The following is a 20,056-nucleotide window of genomic DNA, read 5'->3' as shown; positions in this document are numbered from 1 at the left end:
GGAGATCAAAGATTTTACAGGGGTTTAATAGAAGCGTAGGAGCTCCTTTAGAGGTAGACGACGGGGGTCGGGGTGTCTTACAGAGAAGCGAAGGAGGAAAGAGAGAGAGGTATGGAGGGAGGAAAACCTGCAGGGTGAAGACAGTGGGGAGAAGAAGAGGAAGACCGGGATGACGAGTGAGTGAGAAAATGCAAATGAGAGTCTGCCGAGCAAAAGGGGGGAAAGAGAACGTGAGAGATTACTATAGGAACTGTTGGAAGGGAATCTGAAGAGCAGAACAAAGCTGACAATGAGAAAAAGTGTGGCGGGGAGGAAGAGGAAGGGTGTGTGGGGGGGGGGGGGGGGGAGTGGGGTCGAGAGCACAGGAGGAAATGAGATGAGCACACGCATCACGCAGCCTTTTGCTGCTAAAATGGGGCTGCACGCTTTCTCATATGTCCTTCAAAAAAAAAAAAAAAACGTAGCGCTGGCGGCTCCAGACATCACAGCACAATATGTTCCGAAGAAGAAAAAGCGAGAGCCACAGAAAATGAAAAGATGGAGAGAGAGAGGTAGCGAGAAAAAAGAGGGAGAGGTATAATAAAAAGGACCCGACATGATCCCCACGAGAGGCGGCCCGTGGCGTCTGTTTGTCACAAGCAAAGGAAGAAGAGGAGGAGGAGGAGGAGGAGGAGGCGAGGAGGAGGCAGCAGACTGAGAGGCAGCTCCTCTTCTCAGCTCCCTGGCTGTCCTCCACCTGCAGCTGGAGGCTAAACTTAAGCTCCGCCAGCAGCCGCCAGGGAGAGAGGAGAGGCCTAAAGGAAGGGGTCATCCTCGATCACCCACCCAAAACAAAACCGAGGAGGGACTCTCTCATCTGCGTGGTTAGCGGCGGAGGAGCCCCTCCTGACGTCTAGCTCAGCCTCACAGACAGATCCCCCCCCTTCAGAAACACGGCCACAGTCCCCCCGCGCGCACACAAAAAAAACATCCTCTGCACAATCGCCATACAGCGATGTCAGCCTCCTCTTCATGAATATTCATCCGCCTCATTAACACTCGAGTGGGGGAACGCGGCATATTGCATGAGACTCCCGTTACTCGGAGAGTTGAGGGAAGGAGAGGAAAGGGGAAGAAGAGACGGGACACATGGTGACTGATGGTGAAGAAGCAAAAGGCCGAGTGAGAGCCTTCTTTTCGTTGCCAGCAAACTTTTTTTTTTCTTGAATCTCAAGAGTGGAGGGGGGGGCGAGGGGAGGGGAGTAGTGGAGGGTTGGGGGGGTGTACTATATTGTTCCTGTCGCTTTTCCTTATGAAGCTAGACTAGGGCAGTATGAAAGCAGCGTCAGCAGGACAGCACAGCAGGAGCGCAGACTGGGAATTACAGACCATTTTACCCTACAAATCCTTCCAGCAATAACAGCTTTAAAGCAATTTCTCTGCTAATGTCTGGCTGTTCACAATAACCGCTAAACTGTAGGGGGATATGTGTGAATACACCTCAACTCCAGCCGCAACCGTACAGACGTTTCATGCGACCCCGGTCCTCGTTCAGGAAACAACAAAAAAACACACACACACACACACACACACCAGCACGTACAGACGCACAAAGCCGGGCTGTCTCGTACCCAGACGCTGCTGTCAGTCCAATCTTTCTCTCTGAGCCACTTACCAACAGACACACGAGCGGACAGATACTACCACACACAGAGAGAGGATTATTTTCTCTTTATGTTGTAATGCCACTGAATCTCTTAACAGGAACTGCCAACAGGGGAAATCTCCCATCCTGTAGCCGTGTCCTCAGAGAGATTCTGGAAACTGTAGAAACAGCAGACTCTATTTCCTTTCTCTCTCTCTCTCTCTCTCTCTCTCTGTCTGTGTGTAGCTTTGGTGACAGAGACAGTTGGCAACTCAGGGAGGCAAAGTTGGGTGATGCCCCAAAATTTTTGCCCCACCGGAGTCACTCTGGTCCTTTTAAAAAGGTCACTGATTGGCCGGGACGAAACCAGCAGTACAATAATTGGACCAGGTTTCTGGAAATCAATACCGTTGCTTACATGAGCTGTTTCATATTCCACCGTCTACACGAGACTTCTTACAAAAAAAAAAAAAAAAAACAACTTCAATTTCAGAACGGTATGAACTATCGATTTCACGCAGCCACTATTCTTCACTACTCTCCCTCCTCCTCCTCCTCCTCCTCCTCATCTTCTCTCTTTTTTCCAGCCTCCTTCCCTTGACATGCTGTCTCCCCTCCCGCTGTCTGTTAAAGGGACACATGAGTGTTTTTTATGTTCTGCTGGGTGTGAGGGGAGTCGGGTGGTCCTTACCTGTGAACTTCTTTATTTTATATGCTTCAAATCCTTTACAAGTGCCAGTGCTCTACTTCACTTGCTTTGGGACTTGAAGGTCTTTCTAAGTCTATTATCCGACGGCAACGTGAGTCGTAAGGGCGACTAAAGCAACGTCTTTTAATATAATTCTTTAAATATCTGCCAAATATTTAACAAAGAGGTTTTTTCCTAGAACACAGTGAAGACCACAGCTACTTATTTCTCTTGTTGGATGAATTTCAAATGTTATTCTCTAGTCTAAATTGTCCATCCTTCCTTTTTACACAGTTATTTAGTCTAAGAGCAGTCTGAGCTTCATAAATAGTTTACAATGTCTTATTGTTATTATTATTATTTAGGGCTGCAAGTAATAACCATTTCATTATTAATTAATCTGCCAATTATTTTCTTGATTTATCAATAAAATATTGGGGAAAAAAAAGCCCATCACAAGTCAAATGACATATTTAAATTGCAGGTTTTGTCTGACCAACAGTACAAAACTAGAATAAATTCAACTCATTATCATCTAAGATTATGAAAACAAACAAATATTGACATTTGAGAAGCTAGAACAAATTAATTTTTGCTTAAAAAATGACTTAAATTATAAACCACTTATCTAAACTAATAAAACCAACTAATCATCCCAGCTCTATATTATTATTATTATTATTATTATATGAAATCAGGGCTGCAACTGACTATTATTTTCATTATTGATTAATCTGTCAATTATTTTCTCAATTAACGGATTAATTGCTTTGTCTATAAAGGTCAGAAAATAGTTTAACGTTAGCCAAGATTCCTAATTGTGACGTATTCAAATGTCTTGTTTTGTCTGATCAACAGTCAAAAATATCATGAATGACACAGAAAAGCTTAAAAAAATCACATTGAAGAAGCTACAAACAGCATGTTTTTTTTGTTTGTTTGTTTGTTTTTTGCTTTAAAGGACCAGTATGAAGAATTTAGTGGCCTCTAGCATAACAAACTTGGCAGAAATGGAATATAACATTCATAAGTCTGTTTTAATTAGTGTATAATCCATGGCGCCCGCCATGTTGCACCTCTATGTTCCTACAGTAGCCCAGAATGGACAAACCAAACACTGGCTCTGGAGAGGGCCTTCGCAGCGTTTTACCCTCCGTAGGTTCTCCTAAACGCTTGGAAGGGGAGGTTGATACGAGGTGTATTCAGCTGGTTGCAATCTGCAGCCATCTTGTCTGGAAGTGGACCGCAGAATTGAGCGACCTTGCACAGTGTTTTGACTTGTACTGTTACTCTGTTCTCCTCCATAGAGCTTCAATGTGAAAGACATCCCATCTCCAACTTCTTTACTTTGGGTTAACCAGCTCTCCATCAGTTCCTTCACACTCACCACTAGATGTCACTACATCTTACACACTGGTCCTTTAAAAAAATGACTAAAATGATTATTAGATTATCAGAATAGTTACAGAGTAATGTTCTGTCAACTGACTATCATTGCAGCTTTATATGAAATAGTACATTTCTGACTCAGGAGGCCAGCTGGTGTGTAAGAAAACAACTTGGTGGAAACATTTAATGTCAAACTTTCACAGTATTGTAATTTCTCTGCATTTATACCAACCATCCTTGTATGAACGGAGTCTAGATGCTGTTATTTTCTTTCTCATTTAACACCTAAACTCTGGTTTTCTGGCTCCATGACTTTGTTTCCTGGACACGCTGTAGTTTTCATCACTTCTCTCAACACTTCTAGTTGGCCACTCTCTTCACTATTTGAGCATAACACCAGTGCTTTCAACATTTTACCTCAAAAACGATCCTTTCTCAAAATGCCAAATCCAACAATATTTCAGCCATGACAGAGCTGGATCTGGTAATCAAACCATTAGGATGGGTCACCGTTTTCCAGCCCTAAATGCCAGATAATATCAGCGAAATTGGATCTGACACTAAACCAACTGTGTTGTCATTAATTCACATTCAGATGGCTTCCCCAGGTCACCAGTTGCCCGGCAGAGACCTGGGACCTGACCAGTTCAAATCGCAGGTCCGAACTCGGCGTGCATGCATGATTTAAATACATCTAAATGGCAGATGGCAAGAGATGGCTGGCTGGTGTCTGGCTCTGAGACAGAAGGGTGGGGGTTGGGGGGGTGGGGGGGGGGGTAGATGTAGGAGAAGCAGGAGGATGAGGCTGCGTATTAGAGTGAGGAATGACTTGGCTTGTCTTTAAGATTACTTTTCCTCTTAAAACATTCACTTCATCTGTGTCACTCCCGCTCCCAACTTGTTATTGGAAAATAGGTTCGTGCGGGGGAACGCTGGAAAACCATTCAACGCCTCGACACCGTCCGCATCAGTCACACGCTGACACACACATACGCGCAGAAAATACATTTCATCCTCCATATCCGAAACAGCCAATAGCACTGGCAGGCATTTGCGACCCCAATCCATATTTCAATTTCCCTTCTCTCATGCAAACTAATTCAATACTTGTTGCCTTCCCTCACAAGCGATCGGCAATGTGAGAAACGAGCTTTCTTCTCATGCCGCATCTATAAAAGGCCCAATCAGAGACAGTTTTTTGAGTGGGCCACTGCCTTTACCAATTATGTCTTAGCAGGCCCGTACACAGCCAGATTCGGAGTATTTGAGGAAAAACCAGTGTTTCACCGCACCGCGATACAAAATGCAAATCATTTCATGTTCTGTACTCAACATTCAGTCCACATTAGCTTCATTTAAAACTCATATTTTATATCACACACGCTGTCGGTGCTTATATTAAGAACTACTCATGCTTTCAAAGCAATTAAATTAGCATTAGGCTAAGAGTGGAATATTAGTCCAGCAAGTAGTTTAAATATGATTTGACCCTTAAAGTGGAAATCAGCTTAAAACAAACATCATATGTCTATTTTTTTTCATATTAGTGAACTTGTTAAACTCCCTCACAAACCCAGAAACAGAAAAAAGAAGCTGTGAGCTGTGATGGCACCGGCCAACGCTTTTTGGAGCTGATCCACTAACGCTGACTATAAACCGGCTCAGGAGACGGGCTGGCCGCTGTGACGAGCTCAGCTTTGGGGATATTCACGTACATCCTCTTAATCAGGCTCATTAGTGGGGAAAAAAAAGCTCAGTCAAACTATGTTTCAATCGGAGAATCGACAACGGATTTCTGACCACCGAACGACCCCGTCTCTCCTCATCTTTTTTCATTTTTTTCAAAGCGCCGACTGGTATTTGATGTATTATCTACTGTAGTGTTTTTACACTCTGACACCACAGAAACGATTCACACATCTTGACATCTTCCCCTGCAGCGTCACCAACAAAGCAATTCCCCCAAAAAAGCACATCACCGAATGATAATGTAAGTAAACAAAGACTGTGCACAAGTTAAATGAAGCATTGGTGCAGTGCAGAAACAGTCTGTCTGTAAGAATTCATCATACTTTACGGTGGACAGTGTTATTACTGATCTTTACTAGAGCTGCAACAATTAGTTATTGATCCATAAATCAATCGACAGAAAATTTATCACCAACTTTTATGATAATAGATTAATCGCTTTGAGTCATTTTTTTAAGAAAAATGCCAAAATTCTCTGGTTGCAGATTCTTTAGTCATCTATGATAATAAACTGAATATCTTTGGTAAGGCTGCAACTAATGATTATTTTAACTGTCAATTAATCTGTTGATTATTTTCTTGATTAATCAATTACATGTTTGGTCTATAAAATGTCAGAAAATGTCGATCACTGTTTCCCAAAAGACTAAAGAAACCTGATAATATTCACATTTGAGAGGCTGGAATCAGAGAATTTGGACATTTTTTATTTGAAAAATGGCTCAAAACGATTGTTAAAATAGCTGGCGGCTAATTATCTATCAATCCAGTAATTGATTAATGTCAGACAGACAGATGTCAGACAGTTAATGTCTGTCAGACAGATGAATTGATAATGAAAATAATCGTTGGTTGCAGCCCTGATCGTTACATTAACCGTCCTTCGATTTACTGTCAACGTATTCTGCATTGAACGCATTTATGTATGGCTGCAACTAACGATTATTTCTGTTGTGAATTAATCATTTTCTAGATTAATCGATTAATCCTTTTGTCAATAAAATGTCAGAAAATAGTACAAAAATGCATGTTGTAGTCCAAGGTGACGCCTTCAAATGTCTCGTTTCATCCGACCAAAACCCAAAATAATCAGTTTACTGTCATGTGTGACAAAGAAAAGCATCAAATCTTCAAATCTGAGAAGCTGAAACCAGAGAATTTCTGGCATTTTAAAGAAATGACTAATCAATCGACTTTTGCAGCTCTACATTTATACGAGCAAGCACGTGCACGCGTTTGACGTCGCTGAAACGGACCAACATGAGTAACAACACCTGCTCTGAATCAGGAGCCTGGATGCACTTTTCCTCACAACTCTTTGCCCGTGTGAAAGGAAAAGCAGGCAGGTAATAGCGACAAATTCAGGGGCTTAAACGGCGACAGCTTTACGACGCCTGAGCGGCCTCTATGACTCCATTGCTGTCAGATTCTATTAGCTTGGCCTCCGCCGTGTGTTTCCATTGGCTCTTGGCCTATTCCCGGCAGTTACAGAAACACCTCCCGTAAATAAACCCCAACGGCTGCATCTTGTAGTGTATGAAGAAGGGGAGGAGGGAGGGCTGGGGGGGGGGGCGGCAGCTGGGCCCTTCTGTGTAAAGAGCATCTGACAGAGTGGTTGAATAGTTTAATATACTGGCACCGAGCTAAATGGACACAGTCGACTAAAGGGAGAGCTCCACTCACGTCACCGTAATGGCCGAAATACGCCGGGCCACGGACGCGGCGCTGCCACAGCAGAACGCGTCTATTATAATCAACTGAAGCTGCTACACGCTCACCACGGGCGCTGCTCATCTCTATTTTATGCAGCTGGTTTGTTTTTTCTTCTCTACACTCAGCTATGAGACCATCCAACAGGTAAAAACTACACAGAACTGTGTAAAAAACCAGTATAATCTGTTTAAATAAGGGTTTTTTTTTTGTTTTTACATTGCACATTAAAATAAATCAATCAAATCTATGTGTATCCATGATCCTGTAGTTGCAGTCTGTGTAGCATTTCAAAATAAAACGCCGCTACATCCCGCTTACATGATGCGTCACGTCCGTTTCTGGTGTGTTTCGTTTAAATTTGACTGGTGTAGAAAGGATACGAGCAGCCGTGTGAGGCAAGCGCTTTTAAATCAAGACAAGTGGTCTCTTTCCACCGCACACACACACACACACACACACACTCCTCTAAACAAAAGGAAAGTGTGTGTCTCTCTACCAGCTGCCAGGTGTCTAAGGAAAGGCCACCTGTCTAATAACTGGTTTTGATGCGCACAGCTCAGCAATATGAAACAAAAGCATCTGGCCTGTCGCCTCCGAAACTGATCTTGTTAACAGCAAATCAATGTTCCTCTTAGATGGAATTTATCCGGTAAATCACCCAAATAAGTTGGCTCACGCCTGAAAAAGACACTTTTTTCATATGAAGTCGAGTAGATCGGAAAAAGGGAGTTAAAAGTCACCTCAATCAGAGGTGGTGAGTCTACTGCCAGTGACTCTCAGCTGTCAGGTGTTTCCATTATTTTTTTTTAGAAGGAGCACAGAGTGTATTTGTGTGTTATTTGAACTGTTTCAAACCGAGTCACTCGTTCTTTATAAAGCAAATACCCTGAGAGTAAAACTAAATGGATTAATACATTCTACTAACAATTATTAAAATGAAATGCCTGACATGCTGCAGCTTAATTAGTTTTTTGGTTTTTTTATGGCTTTGAAAAAAAAAAAAAGCTGAAAATATAACATTTTTCTTGTACAGATAAAAAAAAAAATGCTGGACTGTAGAGAAGAAGGTCTGGCAGAGCTGTGATAATCAGCAACGTCTTACTTTGAATTTTGAGGAGGAAAATAATAATAATAATATAAAATAATACAATAATACAACATACAAACAATAATAAACTTGATTACATGTATGAGACTCACTGAAACACACTTTTACACATACATACACTTTACATACACTTTTTCTTATTTAATAATCAATTAATAAATAAATAATTATTTGTATGATGTGTGGGGTTTTTTATTGCTGCAACAATTAGTCGATTAATCGATTAGTTGATTAACTTTCTGTGGATCTGCAACTACTTTGATCAATCCTGGTTCTCAGATGTGAAGATTCAAAGCTTTTCTGTGTCATTCATGAGATAAAACTGAATTTCTTTTGGATTTTTGACTGTTGATTGGACAAAACAAGACATTTGAAGACATCACCTTCACCTCCAAAACAATTAATTGATTAATTGAGAAAATAAAAGGCAGATAATGACAATAATCATTAGTTGAAACCCTACTCTGACATTTTTCTGTGCTGATAATCAACTTCTCTACAAGTATCAATAAAATGTTATGTTAGTCTTACTGTTATTACTGCATTTCATCAGTTCAGCTCCACCCAGGAGATCAGTCCCACTGCTGATGCTGTGCACTGAGGTGACCCCGACTATATCAATGGCGTCAGTACTGTTCTACCGCCCACAGCAGCTCAGACTCTTTCTTCAGAGACGTGACATCCCACATCGGCAACAACGATTTCATAGCCTGGGGCAAGTTCTCTAAACTCCCCATCCTATCACCTGCAGACTGACTAGCAACATACCTGACCTCTACACCTAGCTTTAGGGGTGGTGGTCCCACAAGGTGGCAGCTTTGTTACTTCTTCAGGCACAGCAACCAGGCAGGTCGCCTGCCAAGCACCCATCCCACGCCAAGCAGGGAGGGGGCCCCTGTTTCCCTGATTCCCACACACCCTGATTCAGGATTTCCTCTTAAGGCACAGTCACACTTGCAGCAGTTTCTGGAAATATTTGTTCCTTATTTCATTCATTTCATTTGAAACCCATCTGACCTACAGTTTAAAAAAATAGTTCCCTTTATCCGTGTGGCAGAGTCACATGTCAAAGTATTTTTTATTGTTCAACTTTAACCTGAATATTCGCCTGATCAGTTGATGCATCTCGTGTTTGAAAATGGGGAAACAAGTCTTTATTGAAGCAGCAGTCACTCATTTTATACAATAACACTTACAGTCTGATCACAGTTTTCAGTATTTCTTCATTAAACCAGGGTACTACAGGGTATTTCCACTGAACTGCAGGCAAATGTGACTAAAGCACATGATGACAGTTTAGCACAAAACTGAAAGATTAACTCAAATCCTCACAAAAACAATGTAAGCTTGAGAAGCAAGGACAGTATTTCATTACGCAGATTATACTGCAGCATAATAATAAAACACAAACTCAAACACCAATATAAGTCTAGAGTTTGTGCGTCATTAAATACTAAACCCAACTTTACCAGCAAAAGAACGTGTGTGACAGTAAATAAGAGGATTGCAAAAGGCAGCCAACAAGACATCTTTGAGATTCAAATATTTTCACCCGTAGACTGTTATGAATCAAACAAGACTCCCATTCAGAGCATTTCTGAACACCCACACTCCTCTTTGCACATGCATACGCTTCCAGCACAGCTGAGCAGACAGAGGCGACTGAGTTTTTAGCATCTACTCAGATTCATAGAGATACGACCGCATGCACAAGCACGCAACTTGTTCCACCAGCTATCACTTCCTCACAATAAAACGATAATAAGAACACATCAAATGAGATTAGTTTGATTTCGCAACTTATTCCGGCAATTTACAGTCTGTGACTCATTTGTGAATTTGTATTCTCGGTACATATTTTATTGCATTCATTTGTTTTTTTTAAATGATTTGTCATTTTGTTTTGAATGCTGTTAATTTGTAGGGGTGCACCGACTGGTATTGTATTGGCAAAGAGGTTATAAATTCAGTCTTTATCAGTATTGTTATAAAATTCAGAATTCATGATTCAGATCTTCAGACATCTGAAATGTGACTCCGACTACACACTGCTTTTTATAAGATGTCAAAAGCCAAAAAGGTTGGAAAGCACTGGTTTCATCTTTATCTTTCTTTATAAAGCTTATTATATTATCTATTGTGTCAAATCTTCACCTGAAAAGCAATTAAAGCTGTCAAATAAATGTAGTGGAGTAGAAAGTACAATATTTCCCTTTGAAATGTAGTGGAGTGGAAGTATAAAGTAGCATAAAATGGAAATACTCGAGTAAAGTACAAGTACTTGAGTAAATTTAGTTAGTTACTTTCCATCACTGACTACTTTCATGTTGCAGAAGTAATGTTTGGACCTCAATCTGCATTGCAGCAGCCTGTTTACTAGTTTGTGGCAGGGTGCAACCTGCAGCTGTCCTGCACTGCGCAGGGAGATGCAACAGAGGGGAGAAACCGAGCTCACTATTTGGCAGGATACTGAGGCTGAGCCGGAGGATATATACATGACATGTCTTCTTATTGCGGGCGCATTATTTGGCATGTCACTGATGAAATTTTCACACAAATAAATTTAACCACGACAACCACATCCACCCAGGCGACCTCAATAGGACACAGATAAATGACTAAGAGCAGCCGATAAGTCATCATCACCCGCAAACAACAAAGCTGAACCGCTGCTAACGGCCAGCTAGCGGCTAATGTTTAAGCTCTGTAAAAGTCCGTTAAATCACGACCAAACTTTACACGGATTTAATTTCGGGGAAGATAACACAAGATACGAGCGTTAAGTATAGGAAGAGCTCGTTTTATAGCGTAAAAACTCACCTTTGTGTCGCTGTTCCACGAAAGGGATGAAAGATTTTTGACAGCAGCTGTCACTGCACTTCCGGGTTGATCTGTGACGTGTACAGACACCCAATAAGCGGCTGGCCATGCTGAAATTGTTTTGGTTTTGGATGCTGGATGTTGCAAATCGATTTATTACTGTCTTTAAATGTCTGACATCTAACACAGGACACTTAATGTCAGTGGAAACCACACTGTTATTAGTGTGGGTTAGTTTAATTTCAAGATTACTTTTATAACAGTTCATTAAGACAGAAAAAATAGACCTTTATTGATCTCCTGAAAGGAGCAAGATATAGAGCAGAGAGCAGTTGTTTTAAAAGTATTCAGATCCTTTACCTAAGTAAAAGTAGTAATACCACGCATTAAAAATCCTTTATTACGATTTAAAGTCCTGCATTCAAAACTTTACTTAAGTAAAAGTAGATATTATCAGAAAAATGTACTGAAAGTATTGAATGTAGAAGTATGCAGCAGAATGTTCCCTAACAGATTATATTATTTTATGGATTGATTATTATTATGCATTATTGTTGTGCCTGGTGGTGGTGAAACTAAGTGTATATAAGGATGCAAGGAAGCTGTAACTTGTGCAGCTTAGCAACGCATATTCATATTTTAAAAGCTGCTCCTATGTTTTATGTGTAAAATTCAATATGTAAAGTAACTAATAATCATATCATAGCAGTGAAATACATGTACTTCAGCAAAAAGTACAATATTATAATCTGAAATGTAGTGGAGTAGAAGTAAGCAGAGCAGAAACTGGAAATAGACAAGTAAAATACAAGTACTACAAAACTGTGCAAGTACAATATTTGAGTAAATGCACTTGGTTACATTTCACCTCAACAGGGCACAGATAAGTAGAAAAAATGTATACATACAGTCCATCACCTTAATAAACCAATGTGCATAAATATAATGCATGTGCAAAGTCAATAGAGCAGTTTTCTGACATTCCCAGTAAAAGTGATGAATAATTCCAAGAGTTAGTAGACTAATGACAGATATAAGTATTTGGCTCATATGTTTAAACAAAAAGAACATTAGCACACCGAAACACACCCTGTACTGGACTGAATCCCTCCTCCATCCACAGCACAACACTTGAACAGGTCGTCAGCATCACATACTTTGAATTCATTATAGAAATAAACTCAGTTTTGACCAAAACACCGCCACCGCCAAAACACTCTGTTACCCTCCTGCTTTACAAAAGCACCATTCACCCTATACTGCTGTGCTGCTCCCTCTGCTTCTTCACCATGCTAACCGTTCCCAGCAACAACAACAAAAAAAAACTAACTTAACAATGTCACACATACAATACAGCCTCCAAAGTTATTAGGCTCCCCACACCTGACTTCTCAGACCTCAGCAACAGAAATATCCAACACAGCAAATGACACAAATCACCCCCTCATGTTTAGCAGGAGTTTCTGCCATAGCAACAAAATACCAAGCTGAACACTATGTATGTAGATGTGTGTATACATGTGGACATGTATGTAAGTATATATGGGTATACATTTAGGGGCATTGATGTAGATATGACAATATGACAACTTGATGTATGTGTGTATCTGCATATGTTTTTACAGTGAAAACTAATTTCTATCTTATGTATCTGTCTAATTACTCTCAGTTTACTATAGTTTAGGCTGACTTCTTGATCATGAAACTATGTGTGTGCAAAGTTTGACATTTTTTATTATAAGGAGGACAAAATGTAGCTTGACATCGAGCCATATCTCAAAAAATAACTCTTTGTGTTCGTTCTGTATCCATTTCCTGCTGTGAAGCCGAGTGCGTTGTGACTTTCAGTATGTCACCAAGCACACAGTTATACTTTTTCTGTCATTAGTATAATTGCTTAATTTTATTGACAGAATTCTGGTCAATATAAGCATAAATTTGACATTTTTTCAGGGCAAACCCTATTATAAATGCAGGGGCTCTGCCGTACAAGTGGGTCATCACAGCAGGATGTCGAGGCAAGGAAGACAACAGGAAATAATGCAACAAGCAATTAAAAATGTACTGAGAATAATGCAAATTATAAATCAGGCTACAGCGTCTTTGTGCACATTTGCAGATTTACCGGTTTGATGATATGACATGAAAAGATGTGCTATAATGAGATTATGATCTTGATGCCCGCAGTTAAATTAACTATGAAAAGAATGTTGTGCAGGCTTGTTTATGTTGCAGATATGAGTAGGCAGTGTTGCAGATATTAAGTCACTACATGTGGGTAGCTGCCCATGTATAGTATCTTGGCAATTTTGCAAATGTTATAAGAATATCGTAACGTGATTTTCTCTTTTGAAGATTTAAATCACATTCATCCAACTTGAACAAAAGCGCTCGGGATGTAGTGAGAATCTGCTGTGATGCTCGTCCAAAAGGTTGTCTGGTGGGATATTTAGTTTAAGGCAAAGCAAATTAGACAGATAAACAAAAAAAAAAAAAAAAAAAAAGATGAAGAGGAATCTGGCACTTGAATAAAGGAGAAAAAGAGAAAAAGTTGTTATGACACCTGGATTGTTTTCTTCTCAGGAAATGCTTTATCTCATGAGGAACACAATGCTGCAGGGATGATATTCATAAGGTCTTTTCACAGGTGGAATTTGCTCTTCTGTTGTGTGAAACAGTGCTGGTTCCCACCATTTTAAATCATATACATCTGTGTTGACATTCTATATTGTTACTGCGATACTGTGAAATACAATCCAAACATTTCCTGATCGTTGCTGCTTAATGTACAGTGCATTTCCTACATGATTCATAACGTGGAATTTTCCCAGCCGGTGGGATGTTTCAGTACATGAAATTGTATTACTGTGTGACAATCCGGGCTCACTCCACAGGTCTGGCACAGTGTTCAGCCGTGGCTCAGCTCTGGAGTTTAATGCAATTATAAATAAATAAGCATGTGGTCGGGAAGAAGACAGGGCCCTATGGGGACAAGCTGAGAGAAAATAGAGAAAGTTTAATTAAAGCTGCAAACCGCACTCCCACACACAAAGACACACACAATAATATAGGCAAACTAATACACTTATGTATGTTTGCCTATGTGCACCCCTCTTGCCATTATGCATGCTTGCATGCACATGAGTGTTTATAGCGACAACCGTACAAAAGAGGGAAATGTGTGAGTGTGAGCATGCGGGGCGTGAGTGTGTCTACATGCAAATGGTTGCTGATGTGCCGGTAGTCAGTCGGTAGTGGCAATGCGGGGCAAAGCAATATAAATGTGTGTAGAGTAATTGTGTTCAGATATGGTTCTTTAAATTTCTTCATCACACAGGTTTTTTCGTGTGTTTCCTATCTGACTACACACAGGAAGTCGGTTTGTCTATTCCAGTGTTTCACCTCCAGTAACCCGGTTATCACACTCCATACGCAGCCACAGTGGAATGATTTGGTGCATGCAGCTATGGTTTTGTTACATTATTTTCTGCAAAATGATTGAACTTCCAGTATCCTTGTAATTACCTAAGGGGTGCAGGCAAAGGCACAGCCAGTAAAAGGCTGATGAGGGAGTATTGAATTTGCACTTCAATTAGAGTGCTTATAAAGTGTGGATTACACAAGGACTCCAGGGCCACAGCTCTCACTCAATTACCAGAGTGCACTATGGGAGGAAGGACAGCAGGCAGGAGGGGTGGACAGCGAAAGGCGTCCGGGTTAAAAGAGCAAGGCGGCAGAAAAAGGCGCGAGGAGAGAAAAGTAAGAGACAGTTTGATGCGGCCAGAGATATGTCTTTATATAGGCAAGGGCAGGGGAAAGGATTCAACACGGAGAAACAACTTGAGGGAGACCCATCCATGTGTGACTCAGGTCTCCCCGCTCCAACGTCTGGCCTTGGATTCAACAAGGACATCTGAAAACATGCAGCCGTCTGAGTTATTAAACTTCCCCGGTGCTGCACAGTGTAACACCACGCCGTGTATGTGTATTCATTTCCATTTTCTGTGTTGTTTAAACAAGTCCCCTTCAAACTGAAGGGGGTGTACAGAGGAAACTGTTCAAAAGAAGCAAAAAAAAAAAGCAACCTCAACAATGTGTCTGAGTCCCTGAGTAAATTCTCAAATGGATTATTGAGCCAATGAGTGAAAATCACCGGCCATTTAGAGTGGATTTGTCTGCGAGGCAGCGATAAACGACAGCTCGCCTTTCTTTGGCTTAGCTCCTTGATTCTGAGGAGGAGATGCTTGAAGGACATGCTTTTAGAGTAAACAGGCCAATGGCAGTGAAGAAAAAAAAAAAAGGGAAATTTCAATTTGACTGCTTGGCTGTACTTATAAAGACAATATGGGATGATATGAATGTGAATAATTAATTGTTATAGACCCTTAAGAGGGGGTGCTTAATTACTGGTTGTGATGTTTGCAATGAGGCCCTGTGAGATTTCAAAGTGGAAAATGTGCAAAACTGCAGAAACAAAGAAGTGAAAAGAGTTTTATTATCTTCTATCAAACTCTAAAATCACTTTTGCAGTATAATATGTTATGTAAGGATGCTGCACAAACACAGCATGACAGTGTTATAAGATAGGTATAGGGAAGTTATATGAATTTAATATGACAACATTATAAGATGTAGCGCGCACTTTTATGAACGCAAAGCCCATGCTAATTCGATATGCCGTTAAAGAAATAAAGGGAAACCTAATAGCTTACCGCGAGAAGGGATTTTATATCTGCACGTAGCGTTAATCTCTCAGACTCCAGCACTTTTTGTGTCTGTTCAGATCATCGCTTCCCTTTCTACCTTTCTCTCCCTCACTCTTTCTCTCTCTCCTTCTCTCTCTCTCTCTCTCTCTCATTGCTACTGTCAACAAAGAATGTGCAGGCTTCCCACAGGCCCTAAAGGAATCTCTCACACTGCACTCACATAATCACTTCAGACCCGGCTGTTTAGGCCGACATCTCCACTGGGACTTACCAGCCGCTTGCTGCAGGCCAAATCAGACCGCTGAGTAAAAAAAAAAAAAAAAAAAAAAAAAAAAATCAACTGCAACAGTGAAACAAAGAAGTGCAAGTCAGACAGAGGAGCGTGACCAGTCTGAGAACATCAAGGACTCGTCTTTTTGGTGGCGGTGGTGAATGTCATACCCTCCTCCTTTCAGTAACAGGATGATTTGGTGTCCTCCTGTATGAAAACGATAGACTCTAAGAGGCTTCCTTCAAGCGCACAATAAACACCCACACATTAGAGTTTGAACAGAGGCCGCATGTGTGTGTGTGTCGTTTTACGTCTGTGTGGCGGGTCAAGCGTGATTCCTTGACCGCCGCCGTGAGCGAGCCCCGGTTTAAATTCCATCATCCTTTCCAAAGACCAAATGGGATCCACGAGCTTCATCTACTTATATGAAAGAAGATTTAATGACATGTTTAATGACTCCTTACATTGGCAAATGGGCTTTATTTGAAATCTCCAGCGCCGTCAGAAAGAAGCCTTTTCTCCTCCAATTAGAGGCATCCTTTGGAAGACAGACTCGCTGTTCTAAATGAGGATCTTTTTTTTTTTTTTTTTTTCAAAGATAGAGAAAAAAGGTGCTGTTGACGCTTGGTCCCTCACTAATGTCAGGCTCGAACAGGCTGGAAATACATTAAACTATCAAGGTGGGAAAATATTTTTAACAATGGCAGGCAGCGACCGAAGCGTTGTGTGAGCTGACAGCTTGTGAAAAAGAGAGTTAAATACACCTGCTGGATTAGACTTAAGATCTCCTCACTGTGTTTTATGGACGGTATCTTCACTTTTCATTGTTTTGAGTATTTTTCCTCTACTTTTTTTTGTGTACTCGAGTTGCTTCTAGTTCATTAGCATGTTTATTTTGGATCAACGCAGTGCATATTGGTTACAGGAAGGATTAATGATGTTTTTATGTCAACATAAATGCCGGACTGAAAAGTTTCACACTTGAATTTGAGAAAATTGTGATGTTGAAAGCAGCACATCCTCGCTAGGAGCACGGTTTGCCTCAGTGAACCAAATTATTAATATCTTAATTAACAACTACAATATGAAAGGTGTGAGACACATAACTGAAATGAAAGATGCTTATTTTTCTTTCTGGCTGTCAGAGACTGAGCTATATGCAGCTCAATTTGACTGACTCCAAAAAGCTCATTCCCCTCCAGCATTGACTCGCATAGAGACATTTGCATAGTAAAGGGTTATATAGAAGCTGAAAGGCTTTTACCAGCGTCTAATAAGGGTAAAAAAAATGTGTGAAATACCACATGTGAAGATGCAAGTGCACATTAAGGCTTTTTTTTTATGGTATCACGTCTTTTTCATGTGAAATTTGTGAATCAAAGATCAAACACAGTTCTGTATTTCAGAATAGAAAACTGCACATAGTAAACCATATATTTAAAGGGTTATTCCAGTAATTTTGTGGTGATCTTCTAAAGGGCTCAAAAGAGACAAATTAAAAGACAAATGGTCAAAATAAAAGCAGCAGAGGTGAAGACATGACATTACAACATTGAGTTAACTTTATCCAGTAGAAATCTGTTATTTTGACCCAGTTTTACACACTACACACTACAAAACAATGTGCATAATGACATCCAACAGATACACAAGTTATTAACAAGTTTAAAAAGAGTAGAGTAGATTATAACAAGCTTTAGTTTGGGTAAATAACTCAACGGTAAAATGAAAAATAAAACTGGGTCAAACAACGTCTCGCCTTGAGTGTCTTTCTGGGTAACATTACCTCAGTGTTGTGTTGTGGTATATTGACCCAAACTGTGTAAAAATTTAAACCCATTGATTTTAAGTGTGTACATTTCCCATGATGGAACTTCACAGCATCTTTCATTATATCCTTCCTGGTAAATGTCAACACCTTCCAAAATCCAACTCCAATCCAAGTAAAAACTTTAGAAAGCTCTTTGCAGACCCACAGAAGATATTAAACAACTGTCAGTCATCTTTATGACGAGTGTCCCTTTAAATAATACTAGTTTAACATGTTTAACATATTTGATATGTATTAAACTGAATTATAATGTGAGATTAGATTTATTTTTGTAGATTTTCCTTGTTTATCATTGTTTATTGGGGTGATTTACATAATTTAATTAATGATAACTACATCTCTCATTTTCTATTCCTGTTTTTTAGATGGGAATCATGTAACACTGTGCAACTTAGTCCTGGTAGTTGTTGATACGATACACTGTAAAACAGTAAAGTGACGTGTTACATGCTACTGTTGCACTGATGAAGATGCCTGACTTTAATTTTAATGCAGTAACTATCAAATTAATAATTAACACTTAGAGAAGCCAGTTAAACAATAACAACTAAATATATTCAAATACTTAATAGCAGGAAAACAAATACAAAAACCTTTAAGAATAGCAGGAATGGTAACATACATTCACTGAGCACTTTATTAGGAACACCTGTGGAGTCTAATGCGATCCAGTACAAGCTTACATATGTTCAGGTTTTGTTGACATTATCAGAAAGGTGATAATTCTACTTCTACTAGTTAATTATTAAGGTTGTAGCAGGTGATGGTGGAGTACTGGAGTGCATTATATTGAAAAAGTGTTCTTAATACTTTGTCCACTCCATTACCATACATGAGGGGGATAAAATATTGAGAACACTTTTCAAAAAGATTCAGTCCAGTACACCACCACCATCTGCTACGACCTCAGTAATAAACATAAAGTAAAATGATCACTTTTCTGACAATGGCAACAAAACCTGAAGCTTTGCAAAAATAGAGTTTAATGGCAGAGCTGTTGTATTGGATCGCATTAGATTGCACAGGTGTTCCTAATAAAGCGTTCTGATTTCAAAGAGAAATCATTAGGATCAGTGTCAAATATGATCCACTACATTTATTCCAAAGGGACTGTCATCTGTAAGTCTTTCAAAGTCGTTAACTTTGACTAAAATAGTTTTCTGAGACAGAAAGGACACTGGCTGTCCTTCAAAGCTTGTGACACGCTTGGCTCCGTCTCAAACACGTTGAACCATTACTCTGTTTCTACTTCAGAAGATAAACAAGGACGTGAAACGAAATGCCAAAAAGTCACAGCATGAAGAACAAACCGAGCAGTTTTCTGTCAACAGGCCCTCCATTTGTCATTTGATTTAACCACTTCATCTCCGCCTTTGTGCTGTGTGTATATAAAGGGCTTCATTCACCTCTTAGATAAAACATTTTCTGCTCACTGCCCAGCAGCCAGTGCACAGTGGAGTCGTACAAAACAGCCTTATCTGTTTTCCTGACACAGCTGGGGCATAATGACCTCATGCCACAGGTCCAAACATTTTTCTGTTCTCCATCCCCCCAAATGAGGCTGCCTCTGGTCATTAGGGAACCAGCGTTTTAAAAACACAGAAAAACAACCAGTGCTGTGGCCATTAAAGATGCCATCGACTTTTTAATTAAGTCTCATAAAGGGCCTATCAATGTGAGGGCGGTAATGTATGACGGCGTAAAGCCAATCCCATCCCATTTCTGTGTTCTTTGAGGCTTTAACAGATCTGTTCTCATTTCACGCTATTAGAGAAGGTCTGGGACTGTAACACTTAACATCTCAGCAGTCTCGGCCCTAATTTCTCATCATGTGCCATAATCCAATTCCACCATTTTATTTTTTTATGACCTTTTTTTTTTTTTTTTCTTTTCTCCCCAACTATCATGGCGAGGAAAGTTTATTTGTATAACACATTCCAAATAAAAAGGCTTTACAAGAAAAGGCATGAAAAGGCTGTAAATCAGTTATAATCAATATTTCTATAATAACAATCGACCATATAACTGCTGGTACATGGAAGGGGACGCTAGTGGTGACAAACCCCAAGAGAAAAAGCACCGGGTTCTGCTCATTTTTCTGTCTGCAACTTTACTGTTTTGGCTGCATGTTTTCGATTGAAAATCTTTAAAAAGCAA

General features: G+C 40.1%; 1 protein-coding gene across 2 annotated transcripts in view; it reads right to left on the bottom strand.

Annotated features, from left to right (window-relative positions):
* Window positions 1-11,180, bottom strand: part of spop (speckle type BTB/POZ protein) — a 92,261-nt gene extending 81,081 nt beyond the window's left edge. For both annotated transcript variants that reach the window (XM_067616524.1, XM_067616525.1), the window contains exon 1: window positions 11,092-11,180. The gene's annotated coding sequence lies outside the window, so the exon portion shown is untranslated. The remainder of the gene's footprint in view (window positions 1-11,091) is intronic.
* Between the last annotated feature and the right edge of the window lie 8,876 nt (window positions 11,181-20,056).

Source organism: Thunnus thynnus, chromosome 17 (genome assembly GCF_963924715.1).
Source record: "Thunnus thynnus chromosome 17, fThuThy2.1, whole genome shotgun sequence".
In the NCBI taxonomy this organism is placed as follows: Eukaryota; Metazoa; Chordata; class Actinopteri; order Scombriformes; family Scombridae; genus Thunnus; species Thunnus thynnus.
The sequence above is the reverse complement of the archived record's forward strand: the minus strand, read 5'-3'. Positions and strand labels throughout refer to the sequence as shown.